The sequence below is a fragment of the Podarcis filfolensis genome (assembly GCF_964270895.1).
Source record: "Podarcis filfolensis genome assembly, chromosome: 9".
In the NCBI taxonomy this organism is placed as follows: Eukaryota; Metazoa; Chordata; class Lepidosauria; order Squamata; family Lacertidae; genus Podarcis; species Podarcis filfolensis.
Window position 1 is genome coordinate 22,079,454 of NC_139610.1, and position 23,188 is coordinate 22,102,641.

A 23,188-nucleotide genomic window follows, 5' to 3' on the forward strand; every position below is an offset into this window, starting at 1 on the left:
AACCCACAGCGCCACCCGCGTCCCTACAGAGAATATTAGGAAGCAGTAATAAGCAGAGACTGTGGTATTTTACAAGGACAAATAAATGCTGGATCAAAATCCAAGAAGTTAGGAGTTGGCTGTGGCAGACAGTTCCAGAAAACAAGAAAAAATAGTTCCAACCCTGATATTGGTAGACTACGATTCTCATAGGCCCTAGCAAACATGGCCAATTATCAGGGGTGATGGGAGTTGTAGTTCAGCAATATCTGGAGGCCCAAAACATCCCCACACAACAGATCTAAGTGATTTTTAAATGTCAGTGGTGTTGGAGAGAGAGGCTGGGAAGAGAGATTTCTTGCTTTCTTGTAGCAGAGTTAGACACAGTGGCGATTGCTCCGGGCACATTTAAACTTGGTTGGATTTTGCATTTATCCTCATTTACCTTTAAATAAATGTTCCCAATGAAAATACTTAGGCTAAAATAAATCACAGACACTTAGCTTTGCAAACAAGTGAATGTTTTACTCACAGATTTTCCAGAAATCTGTTACAGCAAACAAGTACCCATCTGTTGGCAGTAAAACCAAGATGAACAAAGGCTTCAAACAACTTCAAAACAAATGTACTTGATTTCCTTACAAAAAGGATCATGCAATCTTTGGCTTAGCAAAGATGCAGGCTGTAAAATCTCACTTTTGGAGAGATTCACTTCACTTGCAGGGAGCCTCATGGTTCCTTCTTTCAGGAAGCATGAAGAGAAAGGAGAGTGAGATGAGGGATGGGAACAGGTGCTGCTGAAAGGCAACCTGAGCTGTGGGCTCAGGTTAACTCTTTCACACATGGAAGTGTAAGCCATTAACTGGATATTGCAATAAGTGGCTCCTATGTGCTCTGGTAGCTTCCAGACTGGATTATTGTAATGCATTCTACATGGAGCTGCCCTTGAAGATGACTCAGAAACTTCAACTGATCTAAAATGCAGTAGCCAGGTTACTGGCTGGGGTTTAAATCATAACTCACATAAACACTGTTTTAAAACAGCTGCACTGCTTGCTAGTTCATTTCTGGGCCTAATTCAAGGTGTTAAAATTAGTGTTTAAAATCTTATATGACTCTTGCCACAAATATTTGAAAGACTGTCTCTCTCCCTATAAACTTTTGATTGCTAAAATCAGCAGAGGGGACCCTCTTGGTAGTTTCACCACCTCAGATGTTTAGTGGGTGGCAGTCCAGGAGAAGGCATTATCTATGGCAGCTTCTAAATTATAATATTTCTGCCTCAGAGTGCTGGCAGAGGAACGGGGGCAGGGGGCGGTTGGAGCACCCTGCCCCCAGCCCCATCAGGGAGGGGGCGACAATTGCAGCCACCCCCCGGACACACGCGCACCCCCCACCGCGTTGGGCACCACACCCCCGCAGGTGGTGTGCCACACCCCCGGGATGTGCGCGACGCCCCCGCGGGCAACGTGCCACACCCCCGGGACATGTGCCAGCCACGCCCATGCCTGCTATCTGCCCCCGGTTCCGGGCCATGCAGCTTCGCCACTGCCTCAGAGAAGTGCATTTAACACTAGCAAACTTTTAGAAAAACATGTGAAGGCTGCCCTGTTTAGGGAAGCTTTTAATGTTTAATAGGTTATTGTATTTTAGTATTTTGTTGGAAGCCGCCCAGAGTGGCTGGGGAAACCCAGCCAGATGGGCGGGGTATAAATAAATCATCATCATCATCATCATCATCATCATCATCATCATTATTTAGTTTCTGTCATATCATATGCTGAAGATGCTCTGCTGCACTCTAGTCTTTGACTAATCTGTGTATATGTATATATTTGGGACCAAGCCTATTGCTGTGATGGTAACTTGATTTAAACTGAATTAATATTGTATTTTTAATTGTTTGAACCCAACCTGTGACCTTATGGGGAAGGGCGGCTAAGAAACTGAAATAGTAATAATAGCTGAGTGAAGATGGGCTCCAAAAATTCTTCACCCTGTTTGCACACCATGAGATTGGGAGTACAGTGTCACTAAATACTCTTGGGAAGGAGATATTTTCCTTTAGTAAGGTTCTTAACCCCCCCACATCAAAGATTTTCTTTGCCAATGCAGCAACTGAGTTGCCATTTTATATCCCCCACAATGCCCCAGGCCTAGCATTGCTTTTTGGGATTGAGGGGAAGGGATAGTGACTACTACAAAAATGGTAGAGAATATTTGCCAAATGGAGGTGGTGCAAAACAGAATTCCCAGAAATTTTCCCCACGAAAATCTCTTCAGATTTACTCTTGTCCCAAGAGAGAGAGATACAGAGACTATAATTCTGGTCTGTAAATGGGAAGATGGCACAAAAGTTAACAGTTAAAAAAAAATACAACACACAATAACCTCTTTATCATACTATTTTTTTTCTTTTGAAATCAGAACTGGAGGCAACACCCTCTTGTGGCTTTAAGCGTAAGAGAAACTGGTATTCACTGTAGTTTTTGCATAAATCACATGAGTACATTTATTAGCTCATGTTTAACAAACGCTGTGTTTAAGTGACACCTAATCACTACTCTTGTTCAGTGCAAGTACCTCAGAGCAAATTCATGTCAGCTGTCTATATTTCTTTAAGAGCTCACTAATTGTTCTTTAGGGCATTGATACAGAATAATTTCTTATATCTTTTTTTTAAAGAAAGAGACTTTAATATTTCAATTCAGACCTCGCAAACAATTATAGGCTGTTGTGCTCTTGGTCATTTTAGACAATACTTATGAAAAATGGATGGCACTGGGGAGAACGGCGTATTTCAATAAGGTCTTAGATACAGTGCATACTTCAAACTTCCTTTTGCTCTTCTGAGAGCTCAGAAAGAAGGAAGAAAAACACTAAGGAAGATTTGGTCTAGTTTTTTTAGACACTGCATCAATGAATGTAACAGCACTTAGCTTTCAGATAGTCGCATAATCATGGTTCAAAGCATCTTACATTCATTATCTCAGTAACAATTGCAACACGTACATTTATCTTGTAAGGTAGGACAGAATTTTGTGTGTATTATAGATGTGGGAAAGGATGATGCTGAGACAGAATGGTTGTCTAATGCAACCTAGTGAATTCATGGCTCAAAATCTTTTGAATCAGATTTCCCTGTTCCCAGCTCACACTCTTATGCTGCAATTCTATGGTCACTTGAAAAGGACCATATCTCACCAAACTTCATGGGGACTTAACTTCTGAGTAGATACACATAGAATTGATAGGCTATAGTCCTGCGCACATTCATCTGTGAGTAAGCACCACAAATTAACTTGTTTCTGAGTAGACAGGCATAGGATTGCAGTTGGGTACTCTGTACTACATCATTTTTCAAAATATGAAACACAACAATATATAAAATGCAATTAGTAAGAACAGTGAAATCAGAAATTCCACTGCAATATTTTTCGAGTTGCTATGGGATCAAGCAATTTGCTTGAGGACACACACTGCCTCTATAAAGAATTCTGTTTCCAAGTTACCTAGTCCTCTTAAGAAGACTCACTCTTTTCTTCATATAGTTTACATATAATAGATGGCCAAAGCACAGCATAGCTTCATTTAAATGTTAATTCCATGTAGAGTTCTTTTTGCATGCTGCTAAGAAAACATTACCCATGGTAAAGGCCTTGAATGTGAATAACTACAGTGCACTCTCTACTGTAAGGGATTATCAAGTGCTGATTCCTGCTTTGTGAGTTTGATGTACTCCAGATAAGTGAAAGACTATGGTTGCAATCCAATGCAGAGTAAAGCACACACAGACTGCAATACCAAACACACTTGAATGATAGAATGATGGAATCATAGAGTTGGAAGGGACCCCCATAAATAAGGGTTTCCCAAACCAGGGTCTCCAGCCACTAGGGTGTAAGTTCCATTAAAGACAGTAAGGCCTACTGTGTTGTTAAATAGATTGGTTTCAGTTGGGCTAAGTGTGCAGATATAGGAAGCTTTCTTATAATGAATTCAACCATTGTCCCATCTAGCTCAGTACGGCTAACATTGACTGGCAGTAGCTGTTCTGTGTTCCAGGCAGGGATCTCACCCAGCCTGGGATTGAACTTGTGACCTTCTGTATATACAAAGCAGTTGCTCTACCATTGAACTACAGCCTTTCCTCGCGGCTCCTGTCATTCCCACTTTCAGCCAAGATAATATATTGTGCCACGTTGTGGCATGAATGGGCATTGAATCCAGTCAGCTGTTAAGTCTTCCTAGTCTCCATTCCTCAGGTCTAGAGAGTTTTAAGTCAGGTAATGTTTTGTTGTAATACAAATGGATGAAGTGGTTGCTGGGAGAGGCAGGGGATGGTTATTCCAACACGAATAACCAGTGAACTTTCCACATGATATGGCTGGCCACCAGTGAGGCCAAATACTGCGTTAGGTGTTCTTTTGGTTTGATCCAGTCAGGGGATCATTATGAAGAAACTTCTACAGTGGTACCTCTGGTTAAGAACTTAATTTGTTCTGGAGGTCCATTCTTAACCTGAAACTGTTCTTAACCTGAAGCACCACTTTAGCTAATGGGACCTCCTGCTGCCGCCACACCACCAGAGCATGATTTCTGTTCTCATCCTGAAGCAAAGTTCTTAACCTGAGGTACTATTTCTGGGTTAGCGGAGTCTGTAACCTGAAACGTCTGTAACCTGAAGTGCCTGTAACCAGAGGTACCACTGTATTTGTTTAAGGGAAAATTAATTAAAGGGGCTTTGAGTTTGTGTTTCTCAAACAGCAGCCTCCTCCATGGCACATTGCAAACTCCTTTTGAAATGGAGAGAACTTTCAAATGCAGGGTTATGGTGTAGCATGAGAGTCTGCGGTTCAAAAGGGGGAAGGAGTCCAAACACCCCATGAGGATATCTAATCACTTGGACATGTCTAAAGCGGCTATTTCGCTCTGGGCCAAAGAGTATGAATAATGAGCCCAATTTCTAATTTAACAGTGAATCCCAAAGAGATGCTTCTGCAAGCTATGAAGCCAGCTTCAAAACGGACTAAAAAACTACGTCTCAGGAATCCTAGGTGGGAATCAATCCTGTCCAAATGACAGCTTCTGTGCTGCACCTCTGTGAGATGCTGCATTTTTCCATACGCTTTCAGTCTGAACGACTTATTTTTAGTTGAAAGGTAGCAAGCAACGGCGGAGAAAGGAAAGTCTCCAAGAGAGCACAATGGGAGGAAGCAATTCTACCAAGTGAATTATATAGGAAATAAATATGATCATGATGGTTATATAGTTACACGGGCCACATCAATGACCAAGAAACTGACAGCAGTGTCTGGTTAGGAGAGCTAATCACACATAACATTGCTTCAGAAAGCTTAGTGCTTAACAAAAACATACTTTCGCCCCATTACAAGTTCCAACCAGTTTGTGGAATTGATCGATTCAGAACCTAAGCCAGATTGCCCGCCATCATCCGAAACGCTCAATTTGAGGGCCTCTGAATTATTTGCTTTCCCTTCCTGTATTCTGACTTTGCCAAATTGAGTGATGGTAATGTTTCTACCTGGAGTGTAATACTACTTCATTAAAATCACGTGTGTTTTGCTGTGGATTTCAATGAGAGGTGGGCTGACTGCAACCTGAGATTGAACACTAAAAACTGTACTTCATCTATCTTTCTCCAGGAAGAGAATTTCATTTGCACATAGAGAAGGTGTAACAGTCCAGAAAAAGTGTGTGGCAAATAGTGGTTTTTTTTTTAAAAAAGAGCCTTAATATCACTTCACAATGCATCATTGTTTTAAACTTCTCCTAGCATTGCTGTAGGACTGAGATAATTCAGGATGAGGAGGGGAGGAGAAGAGGAGGAGGAGCTGGAGAAAGCTTCAGCCTCATTTGCTGCTTAAGCACAGGGGGCTTGGAAGAGATAAGACCGGGATAGAAAATGGAGAGAAAGTATCACAGTTCGATGCTAAAGGAGTATTTTTGGTCTCCGTGAAGCCTTTGCATTAATCAAAATTGCAGGTCCTGTCTTGGGCAGCTCTCAAGTGAGATTTTGAACTTCCCTGAGCTCTTCTTTATTTCTGACCATTCTCACGCTGCATAATTGCTAAAGCAATGTGAGTCCTTCATTTTTAACATGCCTGCTTGACATTCTCTGTTTGTTTACTTGTTTCCCTTTAACATCAAGCTATCTGGATGAAATTCGGATGCATGTTCAGGAGGTAGATCTACTTTTCAAAGCTGAAATACCAGCATGATGCCCCCCCCCCCCCGGCAATCACCCATTTTGAAAGTCTGTGGGCAGAGAGGAAAGAGCAGAAATATGTGTGATGTGTGATCTGTTTCTGCAATTGAGATACTGGAATGAAAATTGGTTTTTCTCATACAGGGCATAATTATCCAGTTCAAGTGCAAATATCAGATAAGCACAGCACCAGCCCAGTACATTTTGCTGCCTGGGCCAAGGGAAAAGATGATGCTCTGTTCCTTCCAAGTACTGAAGCCAACCACACTGTCAGCTGAACCTAACTTCCAACACAGGCAATGGGACAGAATCCTCAACTACAATAAACTAGTTCCTCCCAAGGCTTTGCCAAATGACAGAACCAGCTCTGAATAACCATCCCAACGTGGATCTATTTTTAAAGGGGAGGAAGAAGATACAACACCTGAAAGACCTCTCAAATATGATTTACTTGGAAAAGGGTTTTCTCAGTATGAGGACAAGCATGCGTCCTAGAAGGGACATGCAAAGAACTGCAAGGGGGAAAAAAGAACTCATTAGAACCTTGTAATGCGTTTGATGGAGGAAGTCTTCTTTCTGGTCAGGTAAAAGTTGGTTTAACTGTCACTGGGAAGAGGTTAGACATAGAACTCTCAGTATGCAAATGAAGGATAGAAGAGGCGCACATCCTGATTGGTGGATGCTGGTTTAGAATTTTCAGTAAGTGAGTGTGATTGGCTTGGGCTGGAGGGGTCGGAAGAAGTGGGTGCTAGTCAGTCAGGGGCAGTCTGTGTTGGCTGATGTTTGTGGTGGACAGCCAGAATCAGAAGGCAGCAGAGGAAGATTGTTAAGGAAGATGAAAGAAGACCCCCAGAGAAAGGCAGAGTGGGTTGATGGCCACTTGAGGGCATGATGTTGGACTGGATGGGCTACTGGCTTGATTCAGCAGGCTCACATGTTCTTATGGTGGCTTAGAGTGCAGAGTTGAGGGGAGAAACTGACCCCAGTGCTAAGAAGTGAGAGGCAGTTTGGAACGCTGGTCTCTAGTGTCTGGTAGGGGAGTCAGAGGACGATTCCACAACAGTGCAGCAAAAACAGACCTTCAGTAGGTTAGTAGGGGTTGGAATGGGGTTTCAACATGAATCCTCAGTTCATAGCTACCAACTTTCCCTCTTTTTAAAGGGAAATTCCCTTATTCCGAATAGGATTCCTCGCAAGAAAAGGGAAAAGTTGACAGCTTTGCTTCAGTTATAGTGTTGGTGAGGCTTAACTGGGGCAGAGAAAATATAAGGGCAATAAGGTAGAAAGGTTTGAATAGGGTAACTGCTTCCTCAAAGCTGTCTGGGTTTAGTAATACTGTAGTACAGTGGTACCTCGGGTTACAGACGCTTCATGTTACAGACGCTTCAGGTTACAGACCCTGCTAACCCAGAAATAGTACCTCGGGTTAAGAACTTTGCTTCAGGATGAGAGCAAAGTTGAGGGGGCATTGGCACTCAGCTTCAGAAATTGTGCGGGGGTAGCACGGTGGCAGCAGGAGGCCCCATTAGCTAAAGTGGTACCTCAGGCTAAGAACAGTTTCAGGTTAAGAATGGACCTCCAGAATGAGTTAAGTTCTTAACCCGAGGTACCACTGTAGTTTTAAAACAAGCTGTTGATATTTAAAATGAAAGTAGCAAGTTAACAAAGTGTGCACTCATTAAAAGACAGACAGTACTATATTAAAGGAACCATAAGCTTCTGCAGTACATAATCTTGCAATAAGTAAACTCCAATATCTTTGTTAAATATAGTAACTGAGTGTGACTAGTTTTATCCCACAGCTAACAGGGTTATTGGTAAATTAAGGGTGCAAAAGTTGTAAGTGATATTAAATGGTGGCAGCAGTATGGGTTTAGGAAAATCATTGGAGTGGAAGTCGGGGTTTGCTTTTATAGAATGAGTAAGGAAATATCCCCACTTCCCCCATGCCATGCCCTGATAAATTGCTTGAATACTTTCCTCAAACATCAGGCTTAGTTGCTGTGTCCAAAACAAAACACTGAACTAAGTGGTCTCATCTCATCTAGCAATGCAGTTCTTATGCAAGGTAGTCTTTGAGCAGCAAACCAAGAACAGCAGCTTGGCTATTTCCTCCAGCTGCCACTCAAACCACCCCATTGAAGTTTTACAATATGCTTCCTTGAGCTTTCTACTTATGTCAACATGTGTCACTTATTCTCTTAGGGGGCTAGAGACAGATTCAATACAGAGAGGAAGCTATTTTGTCTATTTTTAATTTTTATAGAAACAACTCTCTGTAGCACATCATCAATCAATTGAACACTGATATTTAACCCTTGTCCCTCTCTGATCTCTTGGCTGCCCTGTTTCTAATAATAATAATAATAATAATAATAATAATAATAATAATAATAATAATATTTTTATTTATATCCCGCCCTCCCCAGCCGAAGCTGGGCTCAGAGCGGCTAACATCCTTTCTTCTCCTCCTCCATCTGGTAAGCAAAGTTCCTCCATCTGGGAAGCTATGACCCTGAGATGGCACAACCTCCTTCTATGAGGTGCTTGCCGTCAAAGAGCTTTGTTTCTCAGTGAGATCAGGGGATGGTGAAAACAGTAACCAGCAAGCAGGTAGAGAGTGAGCAAGGAGGGATAAGAATAAAACATTAACATTAAGTGATGTTGGTATAGAAGAGACAGATGTTGAACGACTATAGCTTAATGTTCAAGCACATGCTTTTCATGCAGAAGGTCCTTGGCTCAATCCATTTTTTGTGGTGGGCACCATCTCTCCCCCAATGTTCTGTAACAACACTTGAATTCTGAGGTATTGCGGAGATACAAAATGGTGGCCAAACTGCCAGCAAAACAACCTGCAGTGATGGGAGAAAAACTTAGGGGAGCAGAAAGAAGATGTGTTATTCCAACTGTAAATGGTAATCCCCACTTCCCAAGAAATCGTTGGAGAATTTCTCATTCCTTGGAGAAAATTGAGGAAATGGCTCCCCAAATTTCTCTGCCCACAGACAGGGTAGAGAATTTTGAGGGGGCATTGGCACTCAGCTTCAGTTCCCATTCACTTGCCTATGGATAGGTAGACAGTGAACAAACCTGATAAGTGAGATGATCATGCCCTGGACCAGTCTTGAGTTTCCATCTTGGATGAGTGTGAGTTGCCCCCTTATTTGCCCTTTTACTGACAGTGATGATCAGTAGCGGCCCATTAACTCTGGTCAGCAACTAATCTAGGAGAAGGAACTTCTGATCACAAATTCTGTGCTCATGTCCTGCCTGCAGCATTTTCCCCCGCTAGTATAACATCGACAGCTGCTCGGGCAAGAAAGTGGGGAAAATTCTATGTAAGCTTTTCTTACTTAAGTTCCATTCTTATTGCATGATATACGGCCAAAACCATTCAGCAGTCAACTGATATTCCTCATGTGGGAAGCCATAAAAATTAAGTAAAGCCTTAAATCGATAAATGGTTGGATATGAATCCATCGTAGTAACAGAGAAAGAAAGAGTAAGATCCATGGATATTTATTCCTCAGCATAATATGTTATACCTCCAGGAAGGGGATTTGTTACTTTGTTCATTCAAGCCTACATATTTCTAAAAGGGAGAATTCTGAATGTCTTTTTATTATTACCCTTTCATTGCATTTCCAGACTGAATAAAAGCACAAATGATTCTCATTGACACTTTGACCCATTATTTCCTCCTAAAGGCAATGAAGACCACAAAAAAAGTCCAGCACCTGTATCCAAGAACCCATATCTAAGTGCCTCTAAATGTGAGTACCATATTTTATCTACCCCTTATGGTAAGAATATGACTATCAATATGAAACTCCTTCTCTAGCTGCCATCCATTTCACCACAATTCCATTAAGATGCATTATGTTTGCCATAGCTTGTCCTCTAAAACATGTTTTGTAAATTTGGCATCCTTACAAACATATCTCTTTACGAGAGGGGGTGATTCCTGCCTGTTTGAAGGAGGCAGTCATAAGACCGCTCCTTAAGAAACCACCCCTAGATTCTGAAAACCGAAGTAACTAGTGGCCAGTTGCTATCTTCCCTTTTGGGGGGCACTGAGTGGCTGGTCATTGTCCAGATCCTGGCACTCTTGGAGGAGGCTACTTTTCTAGATCCATTTCAATTAGGGTTTTAGCCTGGCTTTGGTACAGAAACTGCCCTGGTCGCCTTATATGATTATCTCTGTTGGGAGAGAGACAGGGGCAATGTGTTCCTGTTAATCCTCCTTGACCTCTCAGTGGCTTTCAATGCAATCAACCACTGTATCCTCCTAGAGAGGCTATCTGAGTTGAGTTTTTGCGGCACTGCTTTGCAGTGGTTCCAGTCCTCCTTGGATGGTTGTCTTCAGCTGTTGATGCTTGGGGAATGTTTTTTGCCAAAATGTGGTCTTCACTGTGGGGTCCCTCAGGGTTCAATTCCATCCCCCATGTTGTTTAATATCTACAGGAAGCTGCTGAGTGGAATCAGCTGGAGTTTGGGAGTGTGTTGTCAGCAATGTGCTGCTGACACACAGCTCTATTTCTCATTTTTATCTGCAGGCGAGGCAGTGGACTGGTGTCTTGCCTTGGTAATGGACTGGATGAGAGCCAATAAACTGAAGCTCAATCCAGATAAGGCACTGTTAGTGGGTGGTTCCCTAGACCAGATGGATGGGAGACTGCCTGTTCTTGAGGGGGTTATACTTTTAAGGAGCATGTACATAGCTTGGGGGTGCTCCTGGAGCCATTACTGTCGCTTGGTGGCCTTGGAGTACCTTCTGGCAGCTTGGGCTGGTGGCTGAGCTATGCCCCTATCTAGCCTGGGATACCCTAACTTCTGTGGCCTATGCTCTGGTAACCTCTAGGTTGGATTACTGCAATGGGGGGCTCTTTTTCCATGGGGGGGGGCAGGAGGCCTGTCCTCTTCTCCCTGCTGCTCACTCCCTGGGCAAATGCAAAAGTGCAGGAGAACCAGCCAGATGGTGTAGGTTAAGTGGTAAACTCTAGTTGCATGCCACCCCAATCTCCAGGTGGTGCAAGATATATCATCACGGACAGAATCATTGCCACACACGGTAAGAACAAGGATATAGTTTGAATGCTTCACTTGTAGCTTTATAAATCATTTAATGTGTCAATATAAATGGAAGCCATTAATATTGCAGTTGTTGTATAAGGGATTGTTATTTTGACTGGAGTGTAATTGGAATTAATAATATTTTGGAACACAGAAATAAAGTAAATCATCAAACCATCAAATCTATCATGTGGGGGGCACCTAAATTATATAATTTGGCATCTGAATGATTGGTATTAGTAACTGTATTATAATTTGGCATTGTTATAATGAGGCTATTATTGGATTAATGTAATTGAAAACTAATAAAAATTATTACACCCCCCCAAGCCCTACACGGCTCAGAGCCTCAATATCCCCCCTGCCACAATTCATAGTCTTAGCTTTCACCATATTGGTCCCTTCCTGCTCTTCACAGTGGTAGAGAAGAAAGGAAGATGGATGCACACACATACCATGGCACCTTGGGGATTCGAATATTTTGCATATGGGAAAGTGAGAGGAAGCTGCAGAGTAAAAACTGCCCATTGCCTCAGGGGTCACCAGTGTGCACATGCAGGTGCACATATGTCCACATAGATTTTCCTTGGTGGCCACAGGGTCCCTTCCTCACCCACATTGAAATTAAGCTTGAAAGAAGCATTTTATTGTAGCCAAAAGACTGTGCGTGCTTGGTTTCAGGGTGTTTGTAGTGCCCATGAGATTTTCTCTGGTTTACAGATGTGCCCATGGACCCGAAAATGTTGGTGACCACTGCACTACAGAATTGTGTTTTAACATCTGATGTGCTGAGTACCCACTATATTGCTCTGGGGCAAATAGCAGCCGTGCTTTTTGTAATGTTTAGTTTGGACAAAGTATAATATACTACTTGGCTTGTGCAACGGAAGCTTGAAGCAGAGGGTGCTGTATTTGCTCCCATATATTCCCAAATATTTACAGTAGAGAGTTATGTCAAAAACATGATATTGCCATTCAAGAGGTTTGTGGGCAAGCCAACCATCTACACAAAATGGCTGATGTCAGCTTGGTGGTAAATCTGTCCGCTGACATCATTGCCACTCACATCATGTAATTTGCCAGTTAACGTTGGACAACAATATAAAGGCTAAACGTCACCACACAACTTTTTAAATGATAGAATTTTAAAGTCTTTTTTTTTGTGGTAGTGGAGCCCGAAGGCTGCCTTGCGATACACCTGGGTGAATTTGAGTATCTTGCTGCATTCCACATGATCTCCTCTTATTTGTACTGTTGGGTTTTTCTTATGCTCAAAGCAAAGCATGGTGCGTTGAAAATGCAGCAATGTTCTTACAACAAATAGAGCAACAGAAAAGGACACCCTTTGCCTAAAGTATCTTTACTGCTGCAGAGGTAGAGCGGGATGATGAATTGAATAATGCCTTTCAAATGGCAGATATACAGTATCTGAATATGAAAAAAGCAGGCGTGCATGGGAGCATGTCACAGCAATATGTAATGCTGCTGGTTGCTCAAGGTGATGAAACAGTTTGCTGCCGTCCTTGCCACCAGTAGACTATGTCGATTCTGAGCTGGATTCATGTTTGAACTTACATTCATTAGGAGCTGAACTTCGCATGATATGATGGTTGAAGGTAAAATGCAGGGATGTGGCACTAAATTGATAGATTAGTTAGATTAACCAATGGACATCTTTTTAATTGACTACGGCTGCAATCCTAACCCCACCTACCTGGGAGTAATCCCAATTCAATTCAATGAGACTTATAAGATTGCCATTATGATTGTGCTGTAAAAAAGGAATCCTTGCTGAATTAGGCAACACATTTTAGACTGGGAAAGAGAAAGTTTATAAATGATAAAGGGTAAGATTTTCTCCCAGTTAAAGGAGAAGACCAACCCATGTTACAAAGTTATCATTATGAGTTTGCTACTTAACTCTTATGGAGTCTGTGTTTGGAGAGGACAGGGTTAATGGAACCAGAAGGGCGGCTTAAATATCTTACTGGTCAAACTTGCCAGCCACATCCTTTCCCTTGAGAGATTGTGGCTAGTTGCCTACAGTAACTAGGAGATACCTGTTTTTTACTGAGAATGTTCTGAATGGAAGTCAGGGACATATTTCCCCCTACAGCTGATGAAATCAAGGTCTCTCTGTTCAGGTGGGGAACCTTTTTCCTATAAAGGACAATATAGGAACAAAGGGGTAGAGATGGAATTACTGGAAATCACAAGTAGGGAGAGTGCTGCAGCATCTGACTTCACTTAGGCATCTGGTTGGCCACTGTAAGAACAAGATTAGGTTCTAGATGGGCCTTTGGCCTGATCCCATAGGGCTCTTCTTGAGTGCCTATGATTGTGGCTTCTTGTTGTTGTTGTTTAGTCGTTCAGTCGTGTCTGACTCTTCATGACCCCATGGACCAGAGCACACCAGGCACTCCTGTCTTCCACTGCCTCCTGCAGTTTGGTCAAACTCATGCTGGTAGCTTCGAGAACACTGTCCAACCATCTCGTCCTCTGTCGTCCCCTTCTCCATGTGCCCTCAATCTTTCCCAACATCAGGGTCTTTTCCAGGGAGTCCTCTCTTCTCATGAGGTAGCCAAAGTATTGGAGTCTCAGCTTCACAATCTGTCCTTCTAGTGAGCACTCAGGGCTGATTTCCTTAAGAATGGATAGGTTTGATCTTCTTGCAGTTCATGGGACTCTCAAGAGTCTCCTCCTTCTAGTCTGGGGCTAAATTTGCAAATGGGTTGTTGAGATTCCACAAACAAGTCATTGCCAACGGTTTTTATTGTATTTTCACTTCTTAGAAATGATAAACCCAGATTAAGTTGGAGGTGGGATGCAGGCTGATGCCAAGGACATCATGTGGATGCTGCGGAGAGTGGGGGTGGGGAAGCAAGCATGAGGATCCTACAATAAACACCTGTTTGGAAGCAACCTCAGACGGAGAAGGGAGAGCAATCTTTGAGTTCTGAAAGGGGTCTTTGGGGGCTGCCTTTTGTAGGGATCTGATGTAGGGCAGTGGAACTCTATCTGTAGGAGTGTTTTAAAAATCCATCCACAAAGGTGGTGAAATGGAGCTGGTTTCTTTTTTTGGGGGGGGGGGGGAATGAAACAGGCAGTTGGTAAAAAGAGAGTGAGCTTTCCAACTTTTCAAGCATCCTAACTGATGTGGGTGCAACCTCTGTGGCTCCTTTTTGTGAACAGGGTCTGTGTAAAACAAAGTTGGGAAACTTTGTGGTCCTTCAGATGTTGTTGGACAGCCAGTGTGGTCAAGGATGATGGAGGTTGTTTTTGTTGTTGTTCGCATCTTTCTGTCTTGGGAGACAATGGAGGAGCACATTTTTGGGGGTGAAGTCAAGCTGTTGGAAGGTAACTGTAGGCACTGGCATGGGAGAGAAATGTTTTATTGCAGCTGGGTCAGATGAAGGTGTCCAGCTGTGCTGCTACAGATGCACTATGGCGTTTCTTCTCTCTGTGTTCCTTACAGAGGTCATTCTTCCTCTGGTCACTGCTATGGATGCATGACCTGACTGTCTGTCTCTAGGCATTGTGGTCATCTGCAAGGGATTCCCATACAGTGGGATTGATGTTGTCAGCCTTGATGTCATGTTTGCATACATCTTTGTAACACAGAGTTGGTCTGCCATTGCGCCTGGTGCCTGAAGCCAGCTCCCCATAGAGCACATCCTTGGAGATACTACCATCTTCCATTCTATGGAGATGACCAAGCCAGGGTAGATGTTGCTGAGACACGAATGCGAACTTGGGAGTTGTAGTCCAGTAACATTTGGACCACCACAGTTCTCTCACCCCTGGTGTAACCAACAATGTGGAATTTCTAACAATGTATTTTGCATATCACACAAGCAACTGCTGACCATGACTGATGTAGGAGCAACTACAGAAGAGACAGCAACCAATGGGCTATGTGTAAAAAATATTTTAGGTCTGCTGAAGTCACCAGGAAAAAGAAATAGCTCTTGAATCCAAGTACTTCATACTTAGATGGTGGCGTGAGTTCTAATAACATGGAAATACACATAAATGTTTCTGGCTCTGTAGAAATTTCTGCAATGGCAAAGAACTAGTTAATCCCTTTGATCAAAGAAATTGTTTCATGCTGTTCCCATCAAAAATACTTAATATGGTTTAAGAGGTGTTCCAGTTAATTATTAACCTCCAGGAGATAGTTGAAAAAGGTCACAATTCTAAATTTGGGATCTGTCAAGATGTCCCGAACACTGGTAGCATATGAAATAAGTGACATAATCATTTGAAAAACTAATTAATTTGCAGAGATCCAATATATGCAGCACAGGTTGTTCTTAAGATGTTCTGCACCATGGTATAAATATTCTGGACATGATACAAGCAGTCATTTGGAGTCTGTTAGTCAATGTGGTGCCCTCTACGTGTTGCTGGACTTATAATTCCCATCAACCCCGGCCAGCATGACCAGTGTGGTCCAACACCATACTGGAGAGCACCATACAATAATAACACATATATCTACATCAGCACCAAGGGGCAGAAGCAGTAGACAAAATAAAAAAAAATCATTTATACTCATTTACCTTGAAAGTAACACTCCATCAGCTAAAGTCTGTGATACAGGAGTCTAAAATCAGTATCTGTCAGGGGCTGGACTGCAGAGGAATGGTGGGGACTGCCTCCCCCCCTTTTCCTGAACCTTCCCGAGAACAGGAGGACAGTATAGATTTAGAACAGTGGTTTGTGGAAGGGTGCAGAGGGCAGAAGCTGGGAAATATTGGAAGAGGAACAGCAGGAAGAAGCAGCAGCACTGAGGGAGAGACATCTGACAGACGCAGTGTCCTTGGAAAGCATTCTTAACCCCCTTCTCCCAGGAACAGGTGGGCATTGAGAGTATTAGAACAGAGAGCTCAGAGGCAGGCAGCTCAGATTAACTGATCCCCGAGTGACGTTGAATAGGGGAGACATAGGGGGTGGGACTTTACTTGGAGCAATGCCTTTATTAGGGAAAGCTGCATTCCTTCGTCGCTCTCTGTGAATTATTGAATAAATTGCTTGGTAAGAATGTTTATTGTTTCTCTGATTCTGGACTGCCACTGTGGGAGGGGTCTGATTCCCCAAGACCTGACAGTAATCATTCACCGTGCACTGTAGTCTGCTGCTGACTATGTGCCCTGGTCAGCATTCTGGTGGTGCTTGTGATGGTCTTGTCGGGTGCAGGAACTGCTGGTGAGTACCGGTACCTCCCTGTTGGGATTCACAGGATGCTGTGTAAGTAAATCTGCAGGCTTCAGTTTGCTAGTTGATACAACAGGCTGATGCAATACTTTCTGTGGAGGTGCTGGGTCAGAATGACTCAGCAGTAATGTGCTGACAGTTGATTGGCTGTCATCGGTTTAAAAGGGAAGCCTGTCCAATAGTGGTGGTGGTGTAGAGCAGTGTTTCCCAACCTTTGGTCTCCAGCTGTTTTTGGACTACAACTCCCATCATCCCTAGCTAGCAAGACCAGTGGTCGGGCATGATGGGAATTGTAGTCTGAAACAGCTGGAGACCAAAGGTTGGGAAACACTGGTGTAGAGGAGTGTGGAGTCTTCTTTTTGCCTCAAGGTGCAGCCAGGTACTCTGTCTGATTATATGAACTGCTTCTGTAGATATTTGTATATATATTTTGGCTCACAATAAATAATACTGCACTAAAGAACCTGGGGCTCTGAGCATTCTGCTAAAGCGCCGCGAGGAATTCGTGACACTCCCCCCCCTAGAAAAAAGGCACTGGTTATAACCATTTTCATTCTTAAAACTAGATGAATATTTAAGAAAGAATGATAAGTGAAATATACTCAGAGTCGCAAAGTGATTTCATGCTCTTTATTCAGCTCATAGTGGTGAGGAGGAATGAATGAAAGTCCCCTCAAGGTATCTGCTTTATATACATTATTTACACAATGGGCTGCACATGATTGGCTAATTCCGGAATTCTACTGTAAGCCAATCAGGTTGTGGATTCACTTCTATCTGGAGCATGATTGGGTGGTTCCTGTCAACCAATCATACTGCTGCATTGTTCTAGGACCAATCAGACTGCTGCATTCTGAATCCTATTGTTCTAGGACCAATCAGACTGCTGCCTTTTGGATCCTATTGTTCTAGGACCAATCAGACTGCTGCAGTTTGGATCCTATTCAACTCAGTACATAATAATAAGGTACATTATGATCCAGTTGAATAGACTATCCAGGGGCCGAGAGCCCATTTGTCAGTTAAGCCTTGTCATGCCATAAAAATGAACATGGTTTAATCTCAGGTGCATTTGTGTGTCCCCCGCCCAAATAAAGCTTTGACCCGTTTTATGAAGGCACTATCAAAATATTTGTCGATAAACATTGCCTAATGTAATTTTGTAATGGGATCGTGTTTCCGTCTGAGGATAATCAAAATAAGCTGAAAGATTCTCACTGTGGCACACAAGGACTGATGTTGTAAAACTGCTCACATATGCATAACGAAAATATTTGTATTAATCAACGACGGCAAACTTTGGCTTATGGTTTTATTTATGATGGTGTGATCTTGGTTCCTACTGTAATTTTCTATACACAAATATAAGTTGTGAGTAAATAAGAATAATTTGTACTTGTATAGTGACTTTTTTCCTGCCCTGTATTTATAAAATACACAGGCAGTGTTAATCATTTTTTAACCTAATACTCAGCATTTGAGCTGACATTTCTGCAGCCATTACAGTGGTACCTCGGGTTAAGTACTTAATTCGTTCCGGAGGTCCATTCTTAACCTGAAACTGTTCTTAACCTGAAGCACCACTTTAGCTAATGGGGCCTCCTTCTGCCGCCGGAGCACGATTTCTGTTCTCATCCTGAAGCAAAGTTCTTAACCTGAAGCACTATTTCTGGGTTAGTGGAGTGTGTAACCTGAAGCGTATGTAACCTGAAGTGTATGTAACCTGAGGTACCACTGTACTGGCATAAACATCATGTTTTGTGACAATGTGCTGGAATAGTGGTTGGTTGGCTGGTTCATCCTGCCCTACATATGAACCCCAGACTGGCATTTCCTATTCTAAACTCTTATTTGCTGCGGCAAATTGGGCTAGATGTGCCAAACACTGGGGACTTCCCTGCCCTTACCTTTCCTCTGCACTTTCCTGGGACCGTCCATGATTTGAGGCTCTGTGTCCTATCACCCTTTTTTTTGCTTCAGAGTTTTCTCCATGAAAACCCGGAGGTGAAGGACATTTAGGAGGCAGTGCCTATCCACTCAGCTACAGTCCATTTTTGCCTTATTTCTGTATGGATTCCTACCACTTGGCAAGCATATTGCTAAAAAGCATTTATTGATTAAGGAAGATTCATTGGCTGATTTTTTGCACAGAAGCTTGCTTGTCCTTCCTTCCTTCCTTCCTTCCTTCCTTCCTTCCTTCCTTCCTTCCTTCCTTCCTTCCTTCCTGATTTTGAGACTCTTAAAGATGTGAGGGCCTAGGCAGGTTCCTAGCTTGCCAATTCGTTAACCCATCCCTGAAACAATATGTTCCTTCCTCCCAATCCTTTCTAACGAGGGTAGTTTCTGACACATAGGCAAACCCTGATTAGCTAAAGGTCCTGCAGACCTTAACTCAGCAAATAACATGACGACTATTCTAAGCCTTTTAATGTGATTTTAATGCTGACATTTTATCTGTGGACTTCTGGATTGTTTGTAGAAGTGACCCTGCAGCGTTGAGCTTGCAGCGCCCATCCTTAATGATGAGTGACTCCTTCCATACCCACTGTTCACATGAGGAAGTCTACCTGCATAAAGCTCTATGAGGGCAGGCTTCCTCAAGACCCAAAACACATGGGTAGTGGAGATGGGTCCAGGAGAAACTGCATGTCATTGGGGATGGGAATATATATAGGTGGAGGCCTGCAGACCCTCCCTACATTCTCCATCCATTTATGCAAATGTTTGAGATACCATGAGCTGGTATTACACTTGACTGCGTGCTTGATGTGTGATGGTTTGCTTAAGGCAGTTGCAGCAATCAAGTGAAATTCATTTATCCATTACTCTATACCCATCATCAATGTAAGAGAGCAGTGAAGTGTCAGTATGGAGGTGAGTTCTGCCCTGTCTGGTGCTCCTCCTACTAGATCATATGCTCCTTTTCCAGCCAGTTTCATATATGTGTTTTTTTTTTTTAAAAAAGAAAAGTATGTGTGTGTGGGAATAAAGGGAATTCAAAGAGAAAGGGCAAGCAATGAAAGGGTTAAGTACACTCTTCCACCTGCCACTTGTATAATGGCTGTTTGGTGGAGTTCCAGGTTCCTTGGTTTGATCTGTTGTTAAATGTAGTTTTGGCCTCTGTCTCCACCATCATTCTCCCATTTTACTTTTTTTAAAGGATGAGCTTAAAATGACAATGACAACCATCACCATCACATTTCGTCCTTTGTCCATAAAATATAACAAATGTGAAAGTTTTCCAGAACGCTCTGTCAGTAGGGGACTGTTATATTTACCTGGCTGAAAAAGAAATACTTGTGGATTAATTATAGTCACACCTGTGTTTATATTTTCTGTAACTGAAGCTGCAGTTACTTGAACATTTGCTGCCTGACTGTGTTTTCCACTGTGTTGAAAATTTGCTAATAAAACTCTTTTGGCCCTAGGGCTGAAAGGTGTACTCTGAATCTTGAAGTGTTAGTATAGTATCACAAAAGTCTCCTTTGTATAGCACTTCTGTAGAAAGATGTGTCATGCTGTCTGTGTATTCACCTGGCTACAAGCTTGCAAATTGACAAAGAATATGCTTTATTTGACTCCAACCATTATAACTCCATGGAACTTCCAAAACATTATCTTTACCTAGCAAGAGTCAATAGCCATCTCCACTCATGGGAAAAAGTGCAAGCAATTTGGCTACAGTAGGGTATCTTGGATAGTTCTTTGTCCTGATATTTGTGTTATTTCCAAAACTTAGGCCATCCCAATTTTCCTTCATTAAAGCCCTTGTCCACTGCGGTACATTCATTCTTCCGCTGTGAGAGTTAAGTGCAGATGCCACCATCTAGCTTAAAGCAGCAGACATGAATCTTAGCAAATAATAAATGGCTCTGTTACGGACTTGACTTTCTCAGGCTGATTGTTTTAGATCTGTGCTTTCCCCAAGAGAATTAATTGAATCCTTTGGCAAAAAAACACCAGCAAAGTGCCCTGTTTATTATGGCATGCGCTTTTGTGGGTGAAATTCTATTTCATCAGATATGTCATACTCAAGACCATGAAAGTGGATGCCGTAATATATTTGATTACCGGTAGGTTGGATCCAGATTTCAATTTATGGAAGGAACCGAGAACCAGCAGAGGCTCTGGGAAACGTGTGTATGTAGGTAATTTCTGCCAATTTTTCCTGCAGTCTCCAGTACCATCTCTGACACTGTTCCAAATAGTCCCCACGACCCATTGGAGCAGCTTGAGGGTGTACAGAGCACTACAGGGGAAAGGGGAAACCAGTAAAAGTCACCTCTTCCCTTCATCTGGTGGAGCATCCTATGGGTGAACTTCCACCCTTGAGTAGTCCGCTTCCAATCCACTGTCATTAAGGCGCCATAAGTCTTTGTTGGTTTTTCTGCATAGGAACAGAGGAAGCTGCCTTGTAGTGTGTCAGGCCAATGGCCTACCTAGATCAGTGTTGTCTACACTGACTGGGAGCGACTCTCTAGGGTTCTTTCTCAGCCCAACCTGGATATGCTGGGAACTGAACCCAGGACCATCTGAATCCAATCCAGATGCCCTACCGGCCCTTCCAGCGTAAACAGGCTAAGAGCCCATCATTCAGAGAAGAATGCTTATGATTAAAAGTTTTGGCAAAAAGTGTTGGGAGTCTATCTGTTGGAGGGCAAAAGCTACGTTTTAGTTGCAAGGTAAGAAAATCAGGAGAAAACGAAAAAAATCCAATGTCATTTAGTCTCAGTATGTGTGATACAAGCATTGTTGTCATGAAGGGATGAGAGATGAAAAACGTCTGTGAAATCTCTGTATTCCTTAGAGGATATCATAAGAACTGGAAAGTTATAACTGAGAGGGTGTTCATACATGAATCTGTAAGAGGATCTGGAGATGACTAGCAACAGTACAGTGGTACCTCAGGTTAAGTACTTAATTCGTTCTGGAGGTCTGTACTTAACTTGAAACTGTTCTTAACCTGAAGCACCACTTTAGCCAATGGGGCCTCCTGCTGCCGCCGTGCCGCCGGAGCCCGATTTCTGTTCTCATCCTGAAGCAAAGTTCTTAACCTGAAGCACTATTTCTGGGTTAGCGGAGTGTGTAACCTGAAGCGTCTGTAAGCTGAAGCGTATGTAACCCGAGGTACCACTGTATTAGACTCAAAAATCAACCAGAGATGAAGTCTCTTAGGCATTATGCTAGAGCAGGGGGAGACAATGCGGTGTCTTCAGCTGTTCTTGGTCTAAAATGCAATAAATTAATTACACAAATTTGATCCATCAAAGTTGGCACGTGTGAGAATTTCAAAATGCAGTGATGCAGATTCTAACTGATAAGCAATGAGCAGATCACACAACTGCTTTTTTATTATATCTGTAATACGCATGCACTTGCCAACGTTCTAGTTCGGGAGTTATCAAAAAAATTTTCCTCCCATGGGCCACTTGCAAATGTGTTGATGGCATTGGCAGAGCACTTAGTAAGTTTTCTGCTTGTAGTAGCAATCAAAACATTTTTGTGCTAGATGCTGTATGACTTTAAATTGTCTTTTTGTTCCTTCTTTTATTCCTTATATTGCATTTCATTGTATTGCTATCTGCATTCCATGGAATTCAAATTGTAATACAATAAAATATAATCTGAGCAATAAAAGAAGCAATAAGATACAGTTCTGAAGAAATATGAATATGTAATCCGGACACGCTGAAGCTTATGGACCAATGGTGACCACAGTTTGGGAACCACTGTTCTAGATGGTTCCATGCATTGGAAGGAGTGGGCTGTAGCCTACAAAAGCTTATTCCATACAAACCATGTTCTAATATTTCAAGATGTACAAGTCTATAAAACAATCCTGAGATGCAGGTGGCGCTGTAGTCTAAACCACCAAGCCTCTTGGGCTTGCCAATCAGGAGGTTGGCAGTTCGAATCCACACAACAGGGTGCTCTGTCCCAGCTCCCGCCTACCTAGCAGTTTGAAAGCACGCCAGTGCAAGTAGATAAAGAGGTACCACTGTGGCGGGAAGGTAAATGGCGTTTCCGTGCACTCTGGTTTCCGTCACGGTGTCCCGTTGCACCAGAAGTGGTTTAGTCATGCTGGCCACATGACCCGGAAAGCTGTCTGTGAACAAACACTGGCTCCCTCAGCCTGAAAATGAGATGAGCGCCGCAACCCCATAGTCGCCTTTGACTGGATTTAACCATCCAGGGGTCCTTTACCTTTACTTCCCACTGAATTCTTTGAGATTTATTCCCATGTTCTTTAAATTCTGACCTGTGGGAAGCACTTTTCTGTGGGTTCTGTGCATCAGTTTCATGATGCAAGATTTAAAAGGCTCAGCCCACATGCGTGAGCCTGATCGCATGGGTCTTTCCATTAGAATCAGCACTCTGGTGAAAGAAGCATGCAGCTTCTCTGGAAAAGACCCATCTGATCAACCTTGCCAATGTGGTTTTAGGGTTTGAACAGTAACACTAAAGCTGAGAGATGAATCCATCTAAAAGGACCTTCCATGGCATGAATGTAGCATTAATGCAGGGACAACCAACATGGTGCTTCCAGGTGTTGTGACTGCAATTCATAGCATCCCTTACCATTGCCCATGCTGGCTGGGACTGATGGAAACTGTAATCTGTAACACCTGGAGGGACCATGCTGGCTACTGCTGATTTAAAGATTTCTTAACAGTGCATGCCGATGCA

The 23,188-nt window shown here is 42.7% G+C and overlaps 1 long non-coding RNA gene across 8 annotated transcripts in view; it reads left to right on the forward strand.

Annotated features, from left to right (window-relative positions):
- The first annotated feature begins 6,969 nt into the window (after positions 1-6,969).
- LOC310770310 overlaps positions 6,970-23,188 on the forward strand; it is a 159,985-nt gene continuing 143,766 nt past the window's right edge. For 7 of the 8 annotated variants that reach the window (XR_014552048.1, XR_014552049.1, XR_014552050.1 and 4 more), the window contains exons 1-2: positions 6,970-7,296; positions 9,919-9,984. This is a non-coding gene — a long non-coding RNA (uncharacterized lncRNA). The remainder of the gene's footprint in view (positions 7,297-9,918; positions 9,985-23,188) is intronic. The other variant, XR_014552055.1, reaches the window with a different exon arrangement.